General features: G+C 40.2%; 1 protein-coding gene across 13 annotated transcripts in view; it reads left to right on the top strand.

Moving 5' to 3' along the window:
- Positions 1-702: 702 nt before the first annotated feature.
- The window catches only part of WDPCP (WD repeat containing planar cell polarity effector), a 201,271-nt gene continuing 175,575 nt past the window's right edge, over positions 703-26,398 (top strand). For 3 of the 13 annotated variants that reach the window (XM_087886517.1, XM_087886488.1, XM_060689354.2), the window contains exon 1: positions 788-969. The gene's annotated coding sequence lies outside the window, so the exon portion shown is untranslated. Of the gene's footprint in view, positions 1,053-26,398 lie in introns of all 13 variants that reach the window. The other 10 variants (XM_034432467.3, XM_034432462.3, XM_087886514.1 and 7 more) reach the window with 6 other exon arrangements.

Below are 26,398 nucleotides of genomic sequence, written 5' to 3'. Positions count from 1 at the left end.
GGCTCAAGGTTGATTCAGCCTTCCATCCTTTCTAAGGTAGGTAAATTGAGGAGCCAGTTGTGGGGGCAATAAGCTGACTTTGTATAAATATACAAAAGGATGAAGGCTATTGCTTAGCGCATTGTAATCCACACTGAGTCTCCGGAGAAGGGTGGCATATAAATCAAATTTAAAAAAAAAATGCTGAATAGGCAAAGCAACTGCTGTCTTCCAACAAATGCACTCAGTATGGATCATGTCCACCATAAACACAGCAACCTAGATCATATTATGTGCTTTGCTGGACATGTGCTCCGCATGAGTAAGCAATGTCCAGCAAAGACTGCAATCAATTGGATACCACCAGATGGCCGGAGAAAAAGAGGAAGGCCAAATAAAACCTGGCACCAAACATTTAGGAAGATCTGAAAAACATTAATCTTAAATGAAAGGATGAGGAAACTATAGTTGTGGACCAAGAACTGTGGAATATGTTTGTAGTCCAATGTGCTTAGTACAGGATGTAATGATGAAACATTACTAATGACGAGAGGGACAGAAATGCAAGAAGTTGTATACAAACTTATACTGGTATTAGGTATATAGCTCTATAGCAGAGGTCTTCAAATTTGTCAGCTTTAAGACTTGTGGACTTCAACTCCCAGAATTCTTCAGCCAACTTTGCTGGCTGGAGAATTCTGGGAGTTGAAGTCCACAAATCTTAAAGCTGCCAAGTTTGAAGACCTCTGCTCTACAGTTTCCTTCTCTCCACCAGAGGATTCGAAGGATTCGTGATTGCTGCGCACGCGCGCCTAATCATGAGCCGATCTCTTCTTCCGGACTCAGGGTGAGCTCGCGCTTCGCTGGTTGCCAAGTAACGGGAGGAAAGCGCGCGCTGGAGAGGAAGAGGGTGCAGCGTTTTGGCAGCCGTGGCTTCCAGTTGCCTTTGGCGAAGTCTTCTCTTCATGCCGGCTCTTCTCTTCTCGAAAGGTGAGCTGTGTGGGGGACTGATAATGGAGGAGAGTCCAAAGGCAAGAAGAGGAGAGGGAGCCCGCGGCCAGTTTTCCACCTGGGTGTGTAATCTGAGCTTGCTCTCGGCCGTATTTATTTATGATTCCGTGTTTCTGAGAGCAGTAGCTGCTCTGTTGGTAACTATTCTGAGACTTCTCCATCCGTCTCCTGAAGCCCCTTGGCGAAGCGGGTTTTCTCTTCGGCCGTTCTGCTGCTCGTCTATATTCCGAATTAATTCTACAAAAATCAGTGAAACATGCCCAGAGGGTTGCAAAGGAAGCCTTCGTAGAGGCAGCTGTGTGGCATGTTTATCTGTCTTAAGCTTTATAAAAGCTCCTTGGGAGAACTTAATCGTGATTTAAGTCTATTAATATAATGATATGAAATCGATATAATTATATTAACTTGATATAATTAATATATAATAGGTGTCAAAGCTAAGATTTATTTTAATACCCGTGAGACTTCCCTTCAACAGTATCTGATAAAATGCTACTTCAACATAGTAGTACAGTTTAAAGCAATTGAGCCTTGACTTGTTGCAAGGAAATAAGATGCAGGAAATGTTTTGGATCCAATGGGGGAAAAATATGTTGTCACTACATGTTTATAGGTAGGGGCTAGTAGGAAAGCAAAATGGAAACACATTATTTTCCTTAAATCCTCAAACTGTAATGTTTTTGTTTTATGTTTTCTGAATTTTAAGGGTACAATTGAGAACAGATAATGTGGGACAAATTCTCCGTCACCAATATATCTAAGCATTCTGTCCATATTTTAAACTCTATTGAGCTTAGTGAGACTTATTTATTTATATTTTTATTTATTTATTAGATTTTTATACCGCCCCCTCTCCCGAAGGACTCGGGGCGGTGCACAGCCAAAGTTAAAAACATACAATATAAACAATTAAAATACGTTTAAAACAGAATTAAATCTAAAATGGCTCCCCAATTTAAAATGCCTTACCCATACCCCTATAAAAAGACGAATTTAAAATTTAAAAATTTAAAATTTCCACATTTAAAAAGGGGGAAGATTTAGGCCAGGCCAGCTTGATAAAATAGAAAAGTCTTAAGCGCGCGGCGGAAGGTGCGCAGATCCGGGATCCTACGTATCTCCGGGGGGAGCTCGTTCCAAATCGTAGGTGCCCCCACAGAGAAGGCTCTCCCCCTAGGGGCCGACAGCCGACATTGTTTGGCCGACGGCACCCGGAGGAGCCCCTCTCTATGGGAGCGTACTGGCCGGTGGGAGGCTATTGGTGGTAGCAGGCGGTCCCGTAAATAACCAGGTCCTGAGCCATGGAGCGCTTTAAAGGTGATAACCAGAACCTTGAAGCGCACTCGGAAGACCACCGGGAGCCAGTGCAGCTCGCGCAGGAGAGGTGTCACATGGGAACTCCATGTCGCTCCCATCACCACCCGCGCGGCCGCACTCTGCGCCAGCTGGAGCCTCCGAGTGCACCTCAAGGGGAGCCCCATGTAGAGAGCATTGCAGTAATCCAGACGAGAAGTAACGAGGGCATGAGTGACTGTGTGTAGGGAGTCCCGATCTAGATAGGGACGCAACTGGCGGATCAGGCGAACCTGATGAAAAATCCTCCCGGACACGGCCGTCACATGCTCTTCTAACGACAGCCGTGAATCCAGGAGGACGCCCAAGTTGCGAGCCCTATCCGTGGGGGCCAATGATTCGCCCCCAATAGTCAGCGATGGCATTAGCTGACTATATCGGGACGTCGGAAACCACAGCCACTCGGTCTTGGATGGGTTGAGCCTGAGCCTGTTCCTCCCCATCCAGATCCGTACGGCCTCCAGGCACTGGGACATCACTTCAAGGGCATCGTTGGGGTGATCCGGGGTGGAGATGTACAGCTGGGTGTCATCAGCGTACTGATGGTACTCCACCCCAAAACCACGGATGATCTCGCCCAGCGGCTTTACATAAATGTTGAACAAAAGGGGCGAGAGGACCGATCCCTGCGGCACCCCACATATGAGGGGCCTCGGGGTCGACCTCTGCCCCCCTGTCAACACAGACTGCGACCGGTCGGAGAGAAAGGAGGAGAACCACCTTAGTACGGTGCCTCCCACCCCCAACTCTTCCAACCGGTGCAGCATGATACCATGGTCGATGGTATCAAAAGCCGCTGAGAGATCTAACAGGACCAGGACAGAGGAGCAGCCCCTGTCCCGAGCCCTCCAGAGATCATCAACCAACGCGACCAATGCCGTTTCCGTGCTGTATCCAGGCCTGAAACCCGACTGGAACGGATCCAGATACGATGCTTCATCCAGGTACTGGGGAAGCTGTCCCGCAACCACACTCTCAACAACCTTCGCCACAAAACGAAGGTTGGAGACTGGACGATAATTAGCCAATATTGCCGGGTCCAGGGAAGGCTTCTTGAGGAGGGGCCTCACCACCGCCTCCTTAAGGGCGGCGGGGAAGACACCCTCACCCAATGAAGCATTTATAATCCCCTGGAGCCAGCCTCGTGTCACCTCCCGGGAAGCCAGCACTAACCAGGAGGGACACGGGTCCAACAAACATGTGGTCGCGTTCAATCTACCCAGAATCCTGTCCATGTCATCTGGGGTCACAGGATCAAACTCATCCCAGATAACAGTCTCAAGACCTGCCTCCGTCACTCTCGCTGGATCTACCCAGTCAGAGTCCAGACCTTCCCGAATCTGAGTGATTTTGTCATACAGATACTGAACAAAGTCCTCGGCTCTTCCCTCCAAGGGGTCCTCCCGCGCTTCCTGGTGGAGCAGGGAGCGGGTCACCCTAAACAGGGCGGCCGGGCGATTATCTGATGACGCAATAAGAGCAGCAAAATGCGTACATTTTGCTGCTTTTATCGCCACTAGGTAAGTCCTAATATGGGATCTAACCAGTGTCCGGTCCGATTCAGAAAGACTAGCTCTCCAACTACTCTCTAGGCGTCTTTTCCGGCGCTTCATCTCCCTCAGCTCCTCGGTAAACCAAGGAGCAAGGCGAGATCCGCGCCGGGTCAGAGGCCGCAAAGGCACGACTCGATCCAGGGCCCCAGCGGCCGCCCCATCCCAGGCGGCCACTAGGTCTCCAGTCGAGGCGTGAGCCAGAACCTCAGGAATTGGCCCAAGCTCCGTCTGGAACCTATCGGGTTCCATCAGGCGCCTGGGGCGGTACCATCTTATCGGTTCCGCCTCCCTGCAGCGGGGTGCCGCGGTACGAAGGTCAAGGCGAAGGAGAGAGTGATCCGACCATGACAAGGGCTCAATGACTACATCCCCTATCTCAAGATCACTCAACCACTGTCCAGAGACAAAAAGCAAGTCCAGTGTGTTTCCCCCAGTGTGCGTAGGGCCATGAATTAGTTGGGTCAGATCCATGGCCGTCATGGAAGCCATGAACTCCTGAGCCACCTCAGACGTCTCGCCCACGGACGGCAGGTTGAAATCCCCCATGACCATAAGTCTGGGGGTATCAACCGCCACCGCAGCAATAACGTTGAGTAGCTCAGGCAGGGTTGCTGCCACGCGGCAGGGAGCCAGGTACGTGATCAGCAAGCCCATCTGAACCCCATGGCCCCACTTCACAAGGAGGGACTCACAACCAGCTGTCTGAGGTACAGTGGTCTCCCTGGGCCTAAGGCCTTCTCTAATAATAACCGCTACTCCCCCGCCCCTCCCTTGTGACCTCGGCTGATGGAATGCGCGGAAGCCTGGTGGGCACATTTCTACCAGAGGGACCCCTCCCTCCGGGCCTTCCCGGACTTCCCCCCTTTGTGATTTATATAGTATCACAAAGCTCATGGATATTAGACTTGAGGGAAGTAAGGCTAGTGTGAGAAAATAAGTAGGCTATGTCTACAAGCAATGGCAGCACCTAGTTGACCTTAGTATTAAAACCATGCAAATATTAAGCAAAACTGAAAATATGTTATGGAAGAAACAATGGCAACTGCTTTCAAGGAAACAAGATGAAAATATTCATTGACCACTCCAAAACATTAACTTTCTTCTACTTTAAGCATTTTTAATTATGCATGTTGTATGTTTTGGGTCATTGTCTTGCTGCATGATCCACTTGTTCTTTAGTTTTAGTTCATAGACAAATACCCTGACATCCTGTAGAATTTGGTGGTATAATTCAGAATAAATTCCATTAATGATGGCAAGCTGTCCTGGTCCAGAGACTTAGCAAACGAGGCCCAACCATGATACTGCCGCCATCAGTGGGATACGGTTCTTAAATTGGAATGCAGCATTTGTGTTTTAACAAATTCTTTAATTCAAGCTAAAAAATTCTATTTTGGCCCCATCCATCTACAGAACATTCTTCCATTAGCTTTCTGACTGATCCATTTGGTCTTTCACAAACCATGCACGGGAGAGGGAGAACATTTAGTAGTTAGGGAAGTTTTAGAAGTTACATTTGTCTGAAAGAAGCTCTTTAATTCCTGGGGACCCTTCAATTTGTAATAGTAACAGTTCATTAGGTCTCTCCCTGTTCAAAATGGGGGTTCCACTGTTTAATATTACAAATACTAGATTACTGAACAATCCAACACTTGCTGGGTCATTGTTTCAGAGATATTACCTTACCTAAATAGAAAAACATAATGACAATGGACGGACAAAAAATCAGTGAGAGTGATTTCCCATCGAACTTCTTTGTGGGAAGCTGGCAGCAAGCATCAGCAATCTTCTTTCCTTCCTCCATACCTTCTTCCATCCTCCCTCCTTCCCCCCCTTCATTCCCAAAAAGGCCAATTGATTATTTAAGTTCTGGTCTCTTTCATATTTTTTTCTTTACATAAAAAGATTAAGGCATCTTTTTGCATCATCCTGGGTGCACGCTAAAGTTTTACTTTCATTTAAGCAGATGTATATATAGAATGGAATAGTTCGTTTGTATTATATTTGTATTTTATTGTTTTAATGCAACTCTGCTTCCACTAATTTGAGTTTTGCCTCCAAATTCTTTAGTTATCTCTATTAAAATTTCTGAATCTTCTACTCTTTGATCCACTTATTCTCAGATCCTACTTGAATTACCAGTCTGTCATAAATGTTGATAATGAGGAGAATTGAAATTTGTTTGCATTTCCTGATGTGATTGCCAAGATAATGAAATGAAGATTATCGTCCAATACATAGATCTCTGATATAAATAAGACTTTTGAGATTCTGGAGAAGAAGTATCATTCTTCCAATTTAGAAAGGTCCTTGCTCTGTTGATTTTCACACATTTTTGAAAAATAATATGTAATCTTATGTTTAATATATCTGTTTGTACTGATTAAATTAAATGAAACAATCAAGAGATTGTTTTAAAAGATTAAATAAAATCATTGGTATATTACACAAAAACACTATACACAAAGCAAGTTTTAAAGCTAAATTGAATGAATATATGTTAAGAATTAAAAAGCAAAAAGTTTCTTTGTTATAAGAAATTCATGTTGTTCACATATAATCATGGTTAAAATGAAAAAAAAATCCTGTTAGATTCTATGGTTAAAAACATTTTTTTATGTTGGAGTGCCCTCCTTTGGTTAAGGAAAAGAAAACTGGGAAACAGCAACACACTGTCCCACATTTCTTGTGTTGGAGTGCTCTCTTGTGGTTAAAACAAGATTTTTTTTTGGTGAAAAGTTACTTTTTGTGGGGTAGGAAGGAAAAGCAGACCCAAATTAGTTTTCAACAAAAGATAATCTTGAAGTTGGAAACAATAAAATAAATATAACTAATTAAAATGTCTATTTAGGAATGTTCAGCTGCAGAAACCATGTAATATTGTGGTAACCAAGAAAAATAAATCTACATTTTCAATTTTAGTAATGAAAATAATATTTAAAGCAAGGTGAGTTTCTCTTGAAAGTAAGCAGAGATCATAATTCTTTTTTTATATATATATATGTCTCTTTAGCCAGGTTCTACCTACGTACCTATCTTCTGGCTGCCAGAAGAGAAAAAAAAAAAGCCCAGAAACTAGTGAATTGTGATTTCACTGAACTAGGGCTGCATAATATCTTGGTTTACGTAGGTAGAACCTGGCTAAAGAGACATACACATAAAACCTACGAAAAAGAAAGAAAAACATATATATATATATATATATATATATATATATATATATATATATATATATATATATATATATTTAAACATCTTAAACATAAAATACATCTTTTAAGAGCGAAGGTTTGGTCCGGTCATAAATAGGTACAATTGCTCACACTTCTTTAACAAGCTCGATTCCAAATTTCATCCGTTTACATCTTTTAAAATAAAAGTCAAACCACAAATTTTTATCACTAATTCTAACATCTTAATCTAAACATTTAGCATTCTATTGTATCACCATAAATCTTAATTTCCAAATAAACACAACTCCTTTTTATATGCAATCTTTAGTTTCCAAATAAACACAATTCTAATTTTTTTATCATTTTATAAATCAAAATTCCATATATATTCCTTAATCTTAAAACCCATTTTATCAAATCTCTATCTTAACCTGTATTAATTTACTATTAATTTACATCTAATTTTCTTAGGCTTATCATCAATTACACTTCTCATTTTACATAAAATCCTTTCAAAATCATTTCATATTATTTAATTATCATCCATCATCTTCTTTTTCACCCCAACTGATTTCCAATGTTTTTATCTTTAGGCTGTTTTCCAGCATATTCTCCTCCTCGTCTCCATCTATTGTTTTGTCTAGTTCCCAGTATATTTTATCTTGGCTGATTTCCAGCATATTCTCCTCCACTCCTAAATCTATTGTTTGGCTGATTCACAGCATTTTAATTTTGGCTGTTTTCCAGCATAATCTCCTCCATTCCTCCCGCTGATTAACAGCATATTCTACTCTACTCCTAAATCTATTGTTTGGCTGGTTCACAGCATTTTTTAAAGCTGTTTTCCAGCATAATCTCCATTTCTCCCGCTGATTACCAGCATATTCTCCTCCATTCCTAAACCTGTTATTTGGCTGATTCACAGCATATTTTATTTTAGCTGTTTTCCAGCATAATCTCTTCCACTCCTCCAAGTATTATTTGGCTGATTTCCAGCATTTCTTGTTTTGGCTGTTTTCCAGCGTATTCTCCTCCACTCCATTTTTATTATTTTGGCTGATTCACAGCATATTGTATAGACTGCTTTTCAGTGTATTCTCCTCCATATCTCCCACCAATTTAGAATAGAAACGTGTTACATCAAATATATTCTCCATATATTCTCTCCTGTGCTATAAATTTTTCTTAAATTTATCCCATATACATGCATATTCTTATTTTCTATAAAAACATCATTTTTATCCACCTTAGTATATATATTTATTACTCTATGAGCACCTCCTGTTTATACTCAAAATTCATTTAAACATTTAAGCATTATATTTTCATTTTTAATCAAACTATTTTATATTCTTATTTCACAACCAAATATATATATATATATATATATATATATATACCATGAATATTCCATTTCAAATTCAAAATTGCCAAATTTTTTAAAAAATACCACCTATTAATATTCAGAATTCATTTAAACATTTAAACATTACATTTCCATTTTTAATCAAACTGTTTTATGTTCTTATCTCACAACCAAATATATTTCCTCATTTCCCTATCTGACCATAAGTATTCCATTTCAAATTCAGTGTTGTCAAATTTAAAACTCTTTAAAAAGAAAAAAAAACTTTTTTTAGTTCTTTTTTAACATCTGTTCCATATAAAGTCCATCAGTTTCCCTTCTTTTGTTGCTACGCCATTTTTTTTGTTCCTGCGCCAGCTAGTTTCAATTTTAATAGTTCTGTTATATTTCTTCTTTCTTTCCACCAATAAAACCACCCATAAACAAATTGGGAATCTCCAAAGTCAGAAACCCTTGGTTATTTTCAAAGTAATCCAATTTAAGTAACAAAACACGTTGTTTCTCTTTCAAGCCGAAAGCAATCTGCAATTCACACTTTCACTTAGTTACGGCAATTCTCCATTTTGTCAATTATGTGGTCATCCGTTTGTCTCTATTCTTTTAGCTTTTAAAGTTATCAGGTTCCTATTTATCACTTTTGTTCTTTTTTCTTTCTCCAAGAGTAATCTATTCCAATTTTAAAAAGTTTCTCAATTTTCTAACTTGTTCCAATAGACAGATTATTCCAGATCGGTCTGTAATAAAATAAGCTCCTTAATGGGTCTTTTCCTCCTGCAAATTATTTTACTAAATCTTCTTGCCCCACAGATCCATAGCCGCTATTTAAGGCCAGGGGCTTACTTGTAAAAATCCATGTTCTAATGCTGTTCCCGCCTGGGCTGGTGTCACTCACCTAGCTTCCAAACGCTTCGGTTTTTTCTTCTTTCTTCCTCCTGCACAGTGTTTCTCCGGTTTGCCCCGGCTTCGAGGCAGCCGCCATGGCTGCCGCATCCCTGCTGCCGACTCAGAGGGTTTCCTCCAGCCTCCGAGGAACTTGCCTGTTCCTCTCGGCTGTCCAAGGTGTCCCTCTCTTTCCCCTGTCCCTGCAGGACGGTTCGGTGCGCAGACCTGTCGGCAGCAGTTCGACAGTCAGGGTTTTCACAGGGCTCATCAGAGCTCCGCTATTTCCCTGACTGAATCGCCAGGGCGCCAAACCGGAAGTCTCCTCAGAGGTCATAGTTTTTAATGCAGATTAACAAGTATCTTGAAAACCAAATTATGTTTTTATCAAAACAGATTCCAAAAATCATAAATTTTAAGGATCTTCATTATGTTAAATAATGTTGATAGACAAGCAAAACATTTGGGAAGTAATACCAAGGGAATAAAATTTCCACAAATAGTAAAAGTATAGCTGTAAATTTCAATTTAAAAATTTCTACAAAGATGAAAAGGATCAAAATACAAGATCTGGGAAGTCTGAAACTAGAAACAAAAGTTATGAATCTATAAAGCTGTAAAGTCCATCTCCTGAGGTTCTTATCAGATTAATTGTTGTTGAAATTGCAGTTGATTTAATGAAGATTATTAATCCTCTGGGCTCACCCTCTAGGAACAACCCCAAAAACAAATTAGCCCTTCTGCCAAATTCTTACTAATTAACAGCTAAGAAAGTCTCCTTACAGTCTGGAGGGACAGATTTTATGTCTCCTAGTAAATCACATATTCTCTCTTCTTTGTAGCTAGTTGATATTGATGGGGGAGGTCCCTCCTTTATGGGGTTTTACAAAGTTCAACACACTTTTTTCTTCCATTTAGGCTGTACATGAAATTGCTAGGTGAGATCAACTGCCAGTTCAGGGTTCAGTATCATGAGTATTTGAATGATAACGAATTATATATCTTTTTATATTTATTTTTAACAGTAATTCATTAAAAATATAATCACAAAGATGATAAATACAAACTAGAAAAGAAAAATAGAAAAAAAAATAAAGATATAGTAAAGTAAATAAATATATAAAGAAATGATTACCCCCTTCATCACAAGAAATATGAACAATTTTAAATATTCTCCTTCAATTGTAATCATTAGTTCCTTTTGGTTCCCTGTAGATTGATCCTTCACAGCCTCATCCTATCATTTTTTTAAAGAAAATTCCCCAAAAAGCATTATCAGGATTCTTCTAATTAATTTCAAATTTCTATTTCAAATCATCTGGATCCTTAGTTCATTTGTAACTTTCCCAAAAGTTGTAGTCACCCTTTTACTGTTTATTAAATTTTTTTAAAAAAATTTGAACTTGTATTTAAAATTTATTTTGTTAAGTATTGAAGGAAACTCATTTAATGTACTTAGAATTTGTTGAGCCAAACGTTCCTAATAGCTAAAAGGCAATTAAGTAATTTCTGAAAATGATTAGAAAAAGAAGTATGTTATTCAGTGTCCTTAAAAGTGCTGACCATGGTTTGAGCAAGATGGCTATTATGAAGGCAAATATATGTGTCCCAGGATAATGTTTTTTTTGTTTTGTTTTGTTTTTTTTGCTTTAATTTATATGCTGCCCTTCTCCGGAGACTCAGGGCGGCTAACACTGCATTAAGCAATAGCCTTCATACTTTTGTATACTTATACAAAGTCATCTTATTGCCCCCACAATCTGGGTCCTCATTTCACCTACCTTTGAAAGGATGGAAGGCTGAGTCAACCTTGAGCCTGGTGAGATTTGAACTTGCAGTAATTGCAAGCAGCAGATGTTAATAAGAGTGTTTAGTCCACTGGACTACAGGCTCTTTTATGCTTGCAGGATCCATTCTGGGTAGTTCACTGGGACCAAAGTTTTAGTCTGTCACATTCTGGTGAGAAAATGTGGTGAGAGAGAAATTCCCTGAAGCTGGGCTCCAGCACAAGTCCAAAAGCTCAGAAGACTAAATTTCTTGTCCCAGTGAACAACTCCAGATTGGATTCTGCAAGATGGCTATTCTTTTGTTTCCCACTGGAGACCACTGTCTTGTGGTCTCATCATGAGGAGCAACTGTCTTCAATACTTGTGGGTAATCTCAAGTCCTTTCTTTTTCTAGAGAGAAATTATGAAGAACAGGTGTACTCACTAGTGCTTCATTCTGCTACAGTTATTGGTTCAATACCCGATACCCAATTATATCTCTCAACCCCAAGATGTCCAGGTGATGTTGTTGAGGTTCTGTCTCAGTTCCCATCCTCTTTTTTTCTCCAAAGGCCAACATTGCAAATTAATCTCTGACCTATAAGTACTTCGCAGCTACTATTTCTGCAAGCTTATGATTCCTAGAAGCCAGTTCAGTTGGCCTTTTAAAAATGGCCTCTAAAAGTTTATGATCTCTCTCTACTTTTCACTGTCTTTCCATAATCCAGATCATGGCCCCTGAAACCAAATTTCTCAAAACAGTAGCATTTTTCTTGCTAGTTTGTTACCTGTTTTGTTTTGAGTTATGTTACCTGAACCTACAGTAGTCTTTTAAGAATTGTGATCTAAGGAGTCTATTTCTTACAGGGGAACAAGCAACCTTGGAACAAGTTTAGAGAGATTCTTTCAAAAAGTTCAGTTAGAGAGAGACATAGCTGACAGCACAAAGAGTGACTGCATCATCAGTAAAAGGAAGGATTAAAAGACTTAGTCAGAAGTAATTTATGCTGAATTACATTTTCCAACTGACAGTTATTAAGAGTGAGTAGCACTTAGGTGTGTAAAATGCCTTAGGATATGAATTTGTTTTATTATATTTTCTCTAAAAAGAATCAGCTAACACTTGCAATTTGTTTCTTTCCATAATAAAAGCTACTGTCTCAGAATACATTTATTCTCTTATGAATACCTACTGGACTCTCATATCATTTAATAAATTAGGCACTTTGAGGAGTAAAGATGCACTTTAATCCATATGTAGATTTATGTTAATTATCTGACATTGTAATATACTTGGACATATTAATTAGTAGCTATGGTATTTAAGAGCCTGATATCAATTTATTTCGCTAAAGAAAAGTGGTAATATAGATTAGGCTGGTAGTCAATAGTCTTAAGTGACATTTGTGTTAAAGGATGTTGTAGGTGCTATCCGTCCAGTTGTAAAATTTCATATGTAAATACAAATCTTGCAGAGATTTGGGCCATTTTTATTTTGAAAAAAATCTTGGGAAGGAAAATATATACTGAAATTGTAATTTTGGCTTATCCAAAATAGGAGCAAAATTATATGATATCTTCATGTAGGAGTTTTTAAAAAACAAACTTGTTTGTAAATGTGAATGAGGCTTTGGGTATTGCAATATTGGAAATAGAAAAGGTGGGTTTCAGTTATAAGCTAACACTAGGGCAGTTTGCTCATTCATTTTTTTGTCACTCTAGAACACAATATACTAGAAGCTCTAACAATAGTCATAAGAAGTTAACCGTAAGGAAAAAGAAATGTTTCTAGATACCGGTAAATGCAGAAATTTAAATTATACTGACGACATTACCAGCTCTCTACATTTAGTTGCCAATGTGACTCATATTTCAGTCTAGTGATGGTATTGTAGAATTAATTGTATTGAAGGCTGAAACAATTCAGTGCCCCCCCAACAGTAACAGAAGCAAAAAATAAGCAAAAAAATTGCCCAGTTCTTTTATTGGAATAATTCAAAATAGAAAAAAAGAATGGGTAAACATTGTCCTTCTCCAGAATGCTTTGTAAAGTAAAACTTTTCTGAAAAAAGGGAGCATAAAATGTGAAAGAAGCAAGAAAATCAAGAAATTTTGCTATCATGGATTGTTGTTTGTTTTTAATTGTTTATATTTCACTTTTCTAGACCACCCATCTCCTCAGACTGATGATCTAATTGTTGATCAAAAGTTAGAAGTAACATTTTTTATAATTGCTTAGTATTTTCAAATAACTAATTAATCACACATGATATTGCTCATCTGTACCAGTTAGTCTTCAGTTTCCTTGAAGGGTGAAAATAAGTTGTTTTATCTTTCATGTTGTTCATTGAATTGATAAATGAAGTGTTCAGTCTTCAAGCATATATAAATATCTGTTGAATTAAAAAAATAATTTATTCCAGGTAACTTACACATTGTCCAGTAATGATTTTTTTTCATGTTTTAAGAGGACAGAATCCTGAGGTTTTCATTCTCATTCATAGCACAGAAAATTAGCTCTCCTGGAAAATTCAAGACTTAGAAGAAATTGGAAGGTGTAGAGATAAACTACCAAAGGCATGAAATACGCAGTTAGAGAATTGTTTCCATATAAAATGTCAAGGTAATAAATGAAACACTTTGGATATGTGATGGAGTGACATTTCACTCCACTTTCTTATTTACGTACAATTTTTTATGCTTCTTAAGAGATGCTTAGATTATAACTTCTTTTCAAGCAAGAAAGCTAAAAATCTTTATTATAACATACATGACATATATAAAACAAATGTATATAACAAGAATTAACATATAAGAAATGGCAAGACACTACAATAATTGTTAAATGCTTTGTAAAACATATATTAACATGTTCATCACTTTTTCCAGTACGCTGCTTCTCCAATCCATTGGCTGGGTTGTTTCTTCTAGTTCCTGGGAAACTGAGTGCAGATTTTTTTCCTCTCCTTGGCTGACCACGCCCACACTGTGTCACCAACATCAGTCTTTCTCACTCAGTTCTGAGGGAACTTGTGCTTTTACATTTCTGGCTTTACAATTATTGGCTGACTTCACCAACTTTTATTATTTTAATTTATTATTTTTCCTGCCCATTGCTGTGTAAGGCGCTGCTACGTGGGATTGGTGAGACTGCCAGGGGAGCGGTAACGCACCTGGGGCGCCAGGTCATTCCGCTCCTTTCCTTTGACAATTTACAACTGTCAGGAAGCTATCCGGATTCCGACTGGATAATTTAGCCGCCGGCGCCTTGTTAGCTTCCTGGTGAGCTGAGACAGCCACGAGCGTCTCAGCTCCAATCTCTTTGGGCAGCTCCGGAGTCAATGCCAATGCGATCGGGCATACTCTGAGGTCCAGGCTTATCTCCCAGCCAGTGCCTGTCTTTATCCCAGGACGCCCGTTTGACAGCTTTCGGACCGATTAATTTCATCACGGCTGTCAATTTGCAGCTTTGAAGTGCCGACCGCCATTTTGGATTCGCTATCCGAGCAGCGTTCCGGCCCGCCTCAGCTCCGGCGACCTCAAACGGCTCTGGGCTATTTACGGACGCTATCCTGCGCTACCTGAGAGCCTCCGAGCCTTTAACTGGTCTCATTTAATGAGGTGACTGTGTGGGCAGTTTCAGGCTCTTGAATTTCGTCGCAGCCACCATTTTGGAAGACCCGGTGGTGGCCATTTTGGAAGGCTGAAACCTTGCGATCGCCATTTTGGCTCTTCACAGAGGTGCCTTTTGACGGTGAATACACATTATTACGGCTGGGGGATCGGCGTTTCTGGCTCTCGTTGAACACCTAGCCAGTGTGCCTGGAGGTCTGCACATTGGAGGTGGTGTTACAGAATTACCAGATCTGTTACTTGGGACATTAGAGCATAGGACCGCTGGGCTCTGCATTGGCTCCTTTCGTACCCTTGCCACAACCTGCCTTTATTATTTGATACCTTACCTGTAGGTAAGCTGGTCATTCCAATGGCTGATTCTGACTTGTCATCAGATCTTGAACAGGAGATTACTCCTCCTGCAGTCTCAGGTCACCGCAGGGCTGGGCGTAAACACTCTAAACCCAAAGCGGCTAGCAAGTCTTCTGCAGCTTCTCATTCGTCACAACCTGTGAACTTACCTTTCTTCTCGCCATCACCTCTGCTCAACGAATTTCCGAGTTAACAGCCTTGTCGGTTCGTAGAGACCTTTGCCTGTTTTATTTGGATCGGGTGGTGATGAGATTAGATCCTTCATTCACACCAAAGGTGAACTCCTGGTTTCACCGGTCCCAGGAGCTCACCCTCCCAAACTTTTGCCCAGATCCAAAGGACCCTCGGGAGAAAAATTGGCATACTCTAGATGTTCAAAGGGCCCTCCGTCGATACATCAGATGAATGGCATCGTTTCGTCTTACTGAGGCTCTGCTCGTCTCGTTCCACCCGGCCACCATGGGGAGGAAAGTGTCCTCTGCTACTGTGGGTCGCTGGATCAAGGCCTGTATTGCGACCACGTATACCAGCAAGGACAGGCCCATTCCGGGCAGAATTTATGCACATTCAACCCGCAGTGTGGCAACCACAGTGGCTTGGGCGACACAGGCTTCTGTTCTGGACATCTGTCGGGCGGCCTCTTGGGCATCAGCTTCCACTTTCATTCGCCATTATAAGATAGACTCTTTTGCCTCAGCGGAGGCTTCTTTTGGTCGTAGAGTGTTGCAACAAGTGACAGCCTACCGGGACTCAGGGAGCAGTCAGCCTCCCGCCCGGGATCTTTGAGCTTGGGTAAATCCCAGCCAATGGATTGGAGGAGCAGCGTACTGGAAAACGGACGTTGACTTACCTCTGAACGTCCCTTTTCAGGACGCTGCGACTCCAATCCATACCCGCCCTTTGGGGCTTCCTGTTCCTGAGTTACTACCTACCTTTGATCGTTGTGGTTAAAGTTTCTTTTAGACTCTTAAGTTCCTGTGTGGGCGTGGTCAGCCAAGGAGAGGAAAAAAAATCTGCACTCAGTTTCCCAGCAACTAGAAGAAACAACCCAGCCAATGGATTGGAGTCGCAGCGTCCTGAAAAGGGTCGTTCAGAGGTAAGTCAATATCTGTTTTATCAAGTAAAAATATTTCTCATCAATTGCATCACCATTTTTGGGTTGAATTACTGCAAAGTTTATAACAGAAAGATTAATCCAAAAAGGAGAAATTTCCTAACAGAACAATTAATCATTGGAATGACATGCCTCCAGAAGATGTTGGTGCTCCAATACTGGAAGTTTTTAAGATTGGAGAAGAGATTTTAAATATCTGTCTGAATTGTATAGGGAAGCGGCCCCCAAACTTTGGGCACCAGGGACTGGTTCCATGGAGAAAGGTTTTTCCATGGACTGGAATAGAATAGAGTAACAGAGTTGGAAGGGACCTTGGAGGTCTTCTAGTCCAACCCCCTGCTTAGGCAGGAAACCCTATACCACTTCAGACAAATGGTTATCCAACATCTTCTTAAAAACTTCCAGTGTTGGAGCACTCACAACTTCTGGAGGTGCATGATTTTGCGTGCTGTCTGCATCCTGTGGATGGGGCTTTACTTGGTTGCGTGGATCGGTTGCTGGCATGCCGCAAACTGATGCCGATCCACGGATCGGGGTTTGGGGACCCTTGGTATAGAGGCAATTGAAAAGTTCATGTGGATGTGTAATAGTTGCATATTAGGAAGTCATGTGAATTGCCAAAGCAATACGTTATTTTCTCTCTCTCTTATACAACATAAATAATAATTACCTTGGGGGTTTGTACTGCCATTTCAAAGGGAGGAGTTTCCATTCCTGTCCCATCACTGGTTGCCCCAGCCCCTCCTAGTCTATATATATTAGAATTATTGCTAATTTTGAAGTGCCCCACTCAATCAAAAAAAACCTGAGCTGGTGTAAAGTATATAGTTGTATTCTTAGGTGAGTGAAAAATATTACTGAAGGTAAATAAAAGTTATTTTTCAATAAAATTATTATAAATGAGCCTAATTTTTATACTGAAATTAACTGAATTCTATTTTAGAATTCACAATGAAGTCACAATGAAATTTTTCTATACCAATTGATTCTTATACTGTTGAAGTATTGTAGATATGATATTATTGAATTCTGTCTAAAATGAATGTTTAATAGTTTTCTATCTGAACTCTCATAATGCCGATAACAGTTTGGTGTATTACTATGCAAAAGTAATTTCTGTTAATTTGAAGCTTACTTTTAATTATAGATTTGCCAAGGTTTCATCAATTTAAGTGATTAATAATGAGAATTGTATCATTTTATCAATGTGTATGTTTGATTTTTTAAAATCGATTTTTCTGTTGACCAAAATGCTTCTTTAATCTGTGGAAGGCTTTTAATTGCTTTAAAAGAATTCCCTTAAAAGAATGGGGCTAGTTTTGTATCATTGTTCTGGAACATTCTTTGAACACCTGGAGAAAGCAAAATTGAAGATTAGAGAGAAATTACAGATTTTAAGAAAAGTTTCCCTCTATTTCTATTGTTAAGTCAATTTAGGATAAAGTTCCAGTGTGTATGAAAATACTATCTCTAATTTTTTATCCTATCATTCCTAGGAATAAGGTAGTATAAATGATAAATCTGGCAATGTTATCCTCACATAAATCTTTTAGATAGGCAGTTGAATAGAAAGTGAGATATATGATTGCTTATGTGAAAACACTTCATATTTGTAATTGTTACTTAAGTAATTATAACTTTAAAATAGTAGTATTCTTATGCTTTTAGCAGCAGGAGTTAAAAAGATGAACATTTCAACATTGTTTTCCTAATGTGAGGAAACTCATCCAAATTCAGAATTTTGGTCCTCTGTTTTAGCATATTTCTTCCCAAGTGTTGTTTGAAATTATTGACATTTTAAAAGTGTTGGTTATATAACATATTCAGTGGATGGCGGGAGGACGACAATGACTTTACTCTGTAAGTTCTTGTTATATCATCCTAAATAGGCTCCCTGGATCAAACATTAGGAATTAACCAAAATTATTGTCAGATGTGAACGATCAGGTCCACATGTGAAGATACAATTATATTGATTTATTGCTAAAAAGCCTATGCATAGAAATCTTCTCAACTAATTGTTAGTACCTGCTTGGAGTCCATGGAATTCAAGGGTGATTTGACCTAGCCCACTTGCTGCTACATAGGGATTCTAGGCCAGGGGTCTGCAACCTTAAAACTCAAAGAGCCATTTGGACCCGTTTCCCACAGAAAAGAAAACACTGGAAACCAAAAACCTGGGGGGCGTGGCCAACTCAGTGTCACTCCCACCCAGTCACATGACCTCCCAGCCACGCCTACCCAGGTTTTGTGGTGTTTTCTGTGGGAAACAGGTCCCTCTCTCTATGTCTCTATTCTCACTCTCTCTTTGTGTCTCCTCTGTGTGTGTGTGTGTGTCTCTGCTCTCTCTCTCTCTTTTTCTCTGTGTCTCTTCTCTCTCTCTCTCTCTCTCTCTTGGTGTCTCTTCTCTTTCTTTCTCTGTGTCTCTTCTCTCTCTCTCTCTCTCTCTCTCTCTCTCTCTCTCTTTCTCTTTCTCTGTGTGTCTCTTCTCACTCTTTTTTTGTCTCCTTTGTCTCTCTCCCTCTCCCTCTCCCTTTCTCTCTCTGTGTCTCTTCTTTCCCCCCCCCCAGGAGAAGGAAGGAACCCCTGAACTGGTGCTGGATCAGGGGTGAAATGCTCCCGGTTCGGACCGGACCACCCGATCCGGTAGCCATGGCTGTGGGTGGTTCAGCGAACCGATAGCAAAAATCCCTGCACACCCCCCATGCCCAATTGAGCCACGCGATCATCAGAGGCTTTTTTTTTTAACTTTTAAAAGCATTTTTTCTACAACCTCTTCGGCCGAAAAAATGCTTTTAAAAGTAAAAAAAAAAGCCTCTGATGATCATGCAGCTTAACTGGGATCGTCAGAGGCTTTTAAAAGCACTTTTTTTTCCTACAACCTCTTCGGCCGAAGAGGTTGTAGAAAAAAAATGCCTTTAAAAGCCTTTGACGATCCCAGCTGAGTTGCCTGATTGTCAGAGGCTTTTAAAAGCATTTTTTTCTGCAACCTCTTAAGGTTGTAGAAAAAATGCTTTTAAAAGTAAAAAAAAAAAAGTTGGTCATGCCCACCCAGTCACATTACCCCCCCACCAAGCCACGTCCACAGAACCGGTAGTAACAAATTTTACATTTCACATCCGGAAAGAGAGAAAGAGAGAGAGAACAGATGTGAAAGATCTTCTCTAAGAACCCTAAATAAAAAACACCCCAAAAGTGAGTGCATGTTTGTAAACAGCCCCCTTCCCAGCAATCCTGCATCCATGTGCAAGAGCAGGTTGCTGCAAGAATACGTGTTTGGGTATAAAACACCCATTGAATCTCACACACACACTCTCTCTGGAATATGGAGTGAGTCTCCATCCCCTGCTGTCGCCCTTACCTTCTCAGGTCACGCAAGGAGTGACTGGGAGGGGAGGGCTAGGGGCAGGGCCAGCCAGTGGTGGGATTACCCGACAGGGAGCCCGAACAGAGAGGTGAAAGAGCTGCATGCGACTCTGGAGTCACGGGTTGCCAATATGCGTTCTAAGCTTATCCCTCTTTTAACTCCACCCCAGGTTCTGCCACTCCTTCTCCTACACTATTATCCAATTTCTCAAATCAAAGTGTAGCTAAAATTCTATTTTAGCCCATAGTATTATTATTTAAATTATTACAGTATGTTGTCCAGACTGTGGAGAAATTACATTTTCCCAAGCGGTAATTTTACTTCAGGGTCAGCTTCTAGTGACATCCAGGACCTTTTAAAGATGATTATTTAAAATATATATTTTATAGTTGTTGCTTATTTTGATGTACATGTGCAATAATAGTAATCTAGTAAATCAAGGGAAGATTATATCATAGTGATTCTGTAAACTTATTCATATCAGGGAAGACTTTAGGGTAGTGAGTAAATCTTGAAACATTGATTACCATTAATTTGGTTATGCTGCAGCCTGATTCTATAGTTGTTGAAATTAATTTTTTCCTCATTAATCTACAGTCCATGCCCTATAATGACAAAGTGAAAACAGAATTTTAGAAATATCTGTACATTTATTAAAAAGAAAAAACTGAAATATCACATTGGCCTAAATATTCAGATCCCTCACTCAGTACTTTGTTGAAGCACCTTTGGTAGCAATTGCAACCTCAAGTCTTTTTGGGTATAATGCGACAAGCTTTGCATTAGGGGATTTTCTGCCATTCTTTCTTGCAAATCAAGCTCAATCAGCGACCATCGGTGGACAGCCATTTTTAGGTCCCTCCAGAGATGTTCTATAGGATTCAAGTCAAGGCTTTGGCTGGGCCACTCTAGGACATTCACAGAGTTGTCCCTAAGCCACTCCAGTGTTGTCTTGGCTGTGTGCTTAGAATCGTTGTCATGTTGGAAAGTGAACCTTCGGTCCAGTCTGAGGTTCTGAGCGCTATGGAACAGGTTTTTATTGAGGACACCCCTATACTTTGCTCCATTCAGCTTTCCCTCAACCAGTCTCCCAGTCCCTGCTGCTGAAAGCATCCCCTCATCAGGATGCTGCCATCACCATTCTTCACTCTTGGGCTGGTATTGAGCAGGTGATGGTGCCTGGTTTTCTCCAGGCATAACATTCAGATTTGAGGCCAGATAGTTCAGTCTTGGTTTCATCAGACCAGAGAATCTTGTTCCTCACAGTCTGAGAGTCCTTCAGGACTTTCATGCACTGAGGAGCGGCTTCTATCTAAACCACTCTGCCATAAAGACCAGATTGATGGAGGGTTACAGATCATCTCTCTTACAAAGGCCCTTCTCCCCCAATTTCTCAGTTTGACGGGCAACCAGCTCTTGGAAGAGTCCTGGTTGTGCTAAACTTGTTCCCTCTGAGAATTATGGACGCTACTGTGCTGTTAGGAAACTTCAATGCAGCAGAAATTTTATTGTAGCCTTCCCAGATCTATATCTTGCAATAATCCTGTGTCTGAGCTCTGCAGGCAGTTCCTTTGACCTCATGGCTTTTGCTCTGCTACAGTATCCATTATCAGCTATGAGGCCTTCTATAGAGATGTGTGTGCCTTTCCAAATCACTTCCAATCAATTTAATTTACCACAGGTAGATTCCAATCAAGGTGTAGAAACATGTCAGCAACGATCAAGAGAAAAGGGTGGCACCTAAGATAAATTTCATGTGTTGTTGCAAAGGGTCTGAATACTTATGCCAATGTGATATTTCAATTTTTTCTTTCTAATAAATGTACAGACATTTCTAAAATTCTGTTTTTATTTTGTCATTATGGGGTAGTGAGTATAGATTAATGGGAAGAAAATGAATTGCAATAACCGTAGAATGAGACTGCAGCATAACAAAATTGACAAAAGTGAAGGGGGACTGAATACTTTCTGAATGCATTGTGGATCATGGAAATAGTTGCTAATTAATGGACAATAAATATTTTCATCTTTTAGTTCCCCAGAATCAAGTTTGTAGAAGAAACATTTATCTCAATAGATACTACTGGCTATATAAATCTATTAATAGTGGATGCCAAATATTGGCAATATTTTACTTTTAAAAAAAGCAGAAATGTGTTTTTTTTTCTTTTCTTTGCCAATGTGTATATTTTTTCCTAATTATCTGCAAAATCTAAACTATTACCGTGTAATAGAATATCCCTATCATAGAAACACATATTACTTACCACTGTATATTAAAACTGTAAAAGAGAGCTTAAGAGAATCACACTAAAACTAAATAAGATCACACTACCATCTTTTTATCAGTAATGGGGCTTGCATAGTAGGCATCTCTACTCCCTTTGATGTTTATATAAAACAGATAAAATGCATAAATTGCTTATAATCAGAGATGAATTAAAGCCAAATAGCATCCCAGAGGACAAAGCACCCCAGGTACCCATCAGCAGCCTAACCAAATGACAGACCTAGAGGAAACTTCAAAGCTGCAGATAATATCCACTGATAATATCCACAAAGAATCTAGATTCTAATAAAAGCCTGATTTCCACAGTTTTGAGAAATCCAGATATTAGTACCCCCAAACAAGAAAAAAACTTAACTATAAATACCTACTCAGTTAAATGTTTTATTTTGCCATACTTCTACAAATAATGTTACAATAACTGAATGCCAATAGAACAAGGTTCATACAAAAAATTTTAGAAATGGATTGTACTATTTGAAAACTTTAACTATTTGCTCAGAATCATCAACTTGGTAGGAACTTATTTCTTTTCAAATTAGATTGGTACTCTGTTGTACAACTGCTTACAGGAAAAGGAAAATGACAATTTCACTATGAGACAAAGGAACAGTGTGATCTTGTTAGCAATAGTATATTTTTTTTCACAACATTATAAAATATATTTTTATTGCCATTTTGATCGTTCTATTAAAGAAGTATATATTGGATAATACATTGTACATTTTATGTATTACAAGCTCTATTGTAATTCTGTAGCAAATATTTTATTAAGAAATAAATTTTTATATAATAGGAGACCATTGGAAAATTTACGTTTAGTAAATACATACCTTAGCAGGATATTGCTGTTTTATAGTATCTATTGTTATAACTCTAAATAAATATTGTAATAATATATCAAGCTAATTAATAGGATATGGACCTCCCCCCCCCCCATATACACAAATGAGGATATAACAAGTTAGGGAAGGGGTCGGCAATCACAAGCAGCTCTTTGGGCCCTCTGCCGCTGCTCCCTGTCCCATCACTGGTTCATCCCGCCCCTCATTTCTTTTTTGAACTCCAGCCCAAAGTGGCAGGAAGCGAAGGCTGCCTTATGTGCAAAGGTGGTGTGAAGGCAGGTACAGGGCAGCTTCGCTCCTGCACTCTTCTCCCCACTCCTCCTCTCGTAAGCCCCTGGCCGGCTGTGGCTGAGCTGAGAGAGTGCGCACGCACGGAGAGACCCTCCTTAAGCAAGCTGCTGCCCTCCTCGCATGCACCTTTCCTGAGCTATGGTGCTCGCTTGAGGAGGGTCTCCCCATGCGTGCGCACGTTCCCAGCTCAGCCACAGTTGGCCCGGGCGTCCTGAGAGGAGAGGGAAGAGGGTCGCCGGAGAGTGCAGGAGCAAAGCTGCCTTGTACCTGCCTTCGTGCCACATTTGCACATAAGGCAGCCTTTGCGTCCTGCCACTTTGGGCTGGAGTCCAAAAAAGAAATAAGAAGGGCTGGGGCAACCAATGATGGGACAGGAATGGAAACTCTTTACTTTGAAATGGCAGTACAAACCCCCAAGGTAATTACTATTTATATTGTATAAGAGAGAGAGAGAGTAATGTATTGCTTTGGCAATTCACATGACTTCCTAATATGCAACTATTACACATACACATGAACTTTTCAATTGCCTCAACAAAGTTCAAAGTTACACCCTCAGGAAAGACACATGCGTGTTCTCTCTCTCTCCCTCCGCACTCGGCTGAAGAGCTGCCGAGGGGTGGGCAATGAGACAGCAAGGCGATGGTTGGAGCATTAGCGCAGGAGAGAAGCCACATCCTGTTAAGCCCCTCCTAAGCAAGTGGCTGCCCACCCCGCACATGCCTTTGCTGCGCTTTGGTGCTCGCTTGAGGAGGGACTCCCTGCGTGTGCGAACGCTCCCGGCTCAGCCACAGACAGCAGGGAGTTACGAGAGGAGAGGGGAGGAGGAGGACCATTGCCCGAAGGGTGTGGAGACACACACACACACACACACACATACACACACACAGACATAGGGACACACAGAGTGATACACAGAGGAGGGTGAGAGAGAGGCATAGAGAGACACATTCAGAATGATACATGGAGAATGGGTGAGAGAGGGAAAGAGGGGGAGAGAGAGACACAGAGGGGGGAGAAAGGGGATGATAGGGAGAGGGACAGACCCAGAGATACAGAAAGAGCGGGGAGATAGGAAGAGGGAGAGAGAGATATAGAGAATAGTTTGTGGCTGAGTAGGCGAGGCTAGGTGGTCATGTGACTGGGTGGAAGTGAGTGACATCGAGTTGGCTACTCCCACCCAGGTTTTGTGGTTCCCGGTGTGTTTTTTTTCTGTAGGAAACGGGTCCAAGTGGCTCTTTGAGCGTTTAAGGTTGCTGACCCCTGAGTTAGGGGATGAATGAAAATGTGTGGAGTCTTAACAGAAAGCATTTTATACAGCATCATTTTATTAAAAAGTATATAAAAATTTTGAAGCACTAAATTGAGTCACGATTACCAGAAAATGAACATGCTGATTATTTGCATGGTAGTGTTGCCTTTGAAACTCGGACATCTGAATTGGCATGAAGCTAGAATGAATCTTGTTCCTGAACTTGAGTGAGAAACACCCAGTACCTTGGTAAAGTGGCTTTTTCACACACATATACCTCCTCCAGTATGAACCCCAAGTACTTTAGGCAAAGTGAAAGTCATTTTAATAAGAGGGGACAAGTCTTTACATAGGATACAGAAACAAATGATTATACACTGTTGGAGAGTTTTTTTTAAAAAGAAAATGGCTGTAAGAGCATGCTTCTGCTCACTTTTATTTATTCAGCCTGTATACTTCTGACTCGTAGGATAAAAATTAAATAGAATAAAATTATATTAAGGGCTTATTGGCAATACATATGTTCAGTTTGGATGGTGCAAGTCGATCTATAAAAAGAGCCTGGGTTTTAGTATCTTGCTAGAAGAAATCAAGATATGGGCAACAGCCTCAACCAAGGAATCTATTCCAAAGTGCAGGTGTTACTACCAATTGTTATTTTCCCCCTCATGCCTCTATATTTCAGTCTCCCTTCTCCCCCCCCCCCCTTGCTCTCCACTGGTCCATCAATTTGGTTATCATATTGATATATTCTCTTTTTTAATTTAAATTTATTGTTTTATTATAGAAAACAAAATACAAAACAGTAAAACAGCAAACGAAATGAAACAAAACAGAAACTTTCAACCCTAACAACAAAAAAGAAAAAAAAAGTGTACAAAAAAGGAGGAAAAAGTGGTCAATTAAATCTAATATTTAATATGTAGGATCCACCCTGGCTGGGTACTGAAAGAAAGAAAAAGCAATAAATTCTCCTCCCCTTTTGCATACATACATACTTAGAAAGTCCACAAATGGTTTCCAGTGTCTTATAAAGCTGTCTAGTAATATAGCCTTTATTGTCCTTGTACATCATATATACAATGGAATTAGTCCATTACCTCTACTTAAAGCAGTTAATTTCACTATCTCTGCTAATTCAGTCAATTTCAAAATCTATTTTTCAACAGTCGGCAGGCGTCTCTTTCTTTCTAGTGTTTAGCAAGTACAATCCTCGCAGCTGTCACCATGTGAAAGAACAGCATATTGATATATTCTCATTGTCTTTTTTGTTTATTTTATTATTCTATTATTTTACTTCTATTTTTTTTACACTCTTTTCATTTCTTCATTTTTATTGTTATAAGCTGCCTAGAATAGCCCCACAGCAAAATAGGCAGCAAATACATTTAACAAATAAATAAATTGTAGAAACGGTACAGCTGGAGCTTCTCCTGGATTGACTGTAATAGAAGGCTGACCTACAGATATCCACATGCTAGGCCGTATTAGAATTTGTTGAATTTCATCTAGAAACTTACTGAGAGCCAGATCAAAGCCTGAAGCAAGAGTGTAGTGAGCCCTCAGTACAAAGTGCCAATTAATACACAGGCTGTTATGTTCTGTACCAACTGCAATGGAGGCCCAATGTAGAATACATTGTAATTGTTTAGATCAGAGGTCTCAAACTCGCAGCCCGCAGGCTGATGCATCACGCATTGGCCACGTCCATCCCTGGTTTAGCGAACGAAAAAAGTCGCACTACGTCACCTGACGACAATGTGACGCTGTGAGTTTGACACCCCTGGTTTAGATGAATGGTTGATGTGCATGGGAGTTATTGTGGCAAGGTCCTTGTGCTCCAGATAAGATAAGTGGTTCACTAGTTGAAGCTGGACAAAGAATCTGATGGCCCACATTTTCGCCTGCTCAACTAGCAGTAGCTATGAGCTCAGGGTATGCCCATCTCTGGATCTACTGTTTCAGGGCTAGTGTTTCCCCACCCAAGAGACAACAGGAAGTCCAGCAGCCTCTTTGTTTTGCTTCAGTGATATGGAAGTGTTGTATATAATGGGAAACATATAAAGGAAGTCTGATCAGTGAAAAAGTGTTTTTTAAGACGCACAGATAGTAAAGCAAGAAGATATTTTTTTTGTTCATGATCTCTGATTAAAAATTGTAACTAAGATATACCGT

The sequence above is a fragment of the Pantherophis guttatus genome, chromosome 1, assembly GCF_059756535.1.
Source record: "Pantherophis guttatus breed Tessera chromosome 1, ASM5975653v1, whole genome shotgun sequence".
In the NCBI taxonomy this organism is placed as follows: Eukaryota; Metazoa; Chordata; class Lepidosauria; order Squamata; family Colubridae; genus Pantherophis; species Pantherophis guttatus.
Note: the sequence above shows the minus strand (reverse complement) of the source record. Positions and strands in the feature narration are given on the sequence as shown.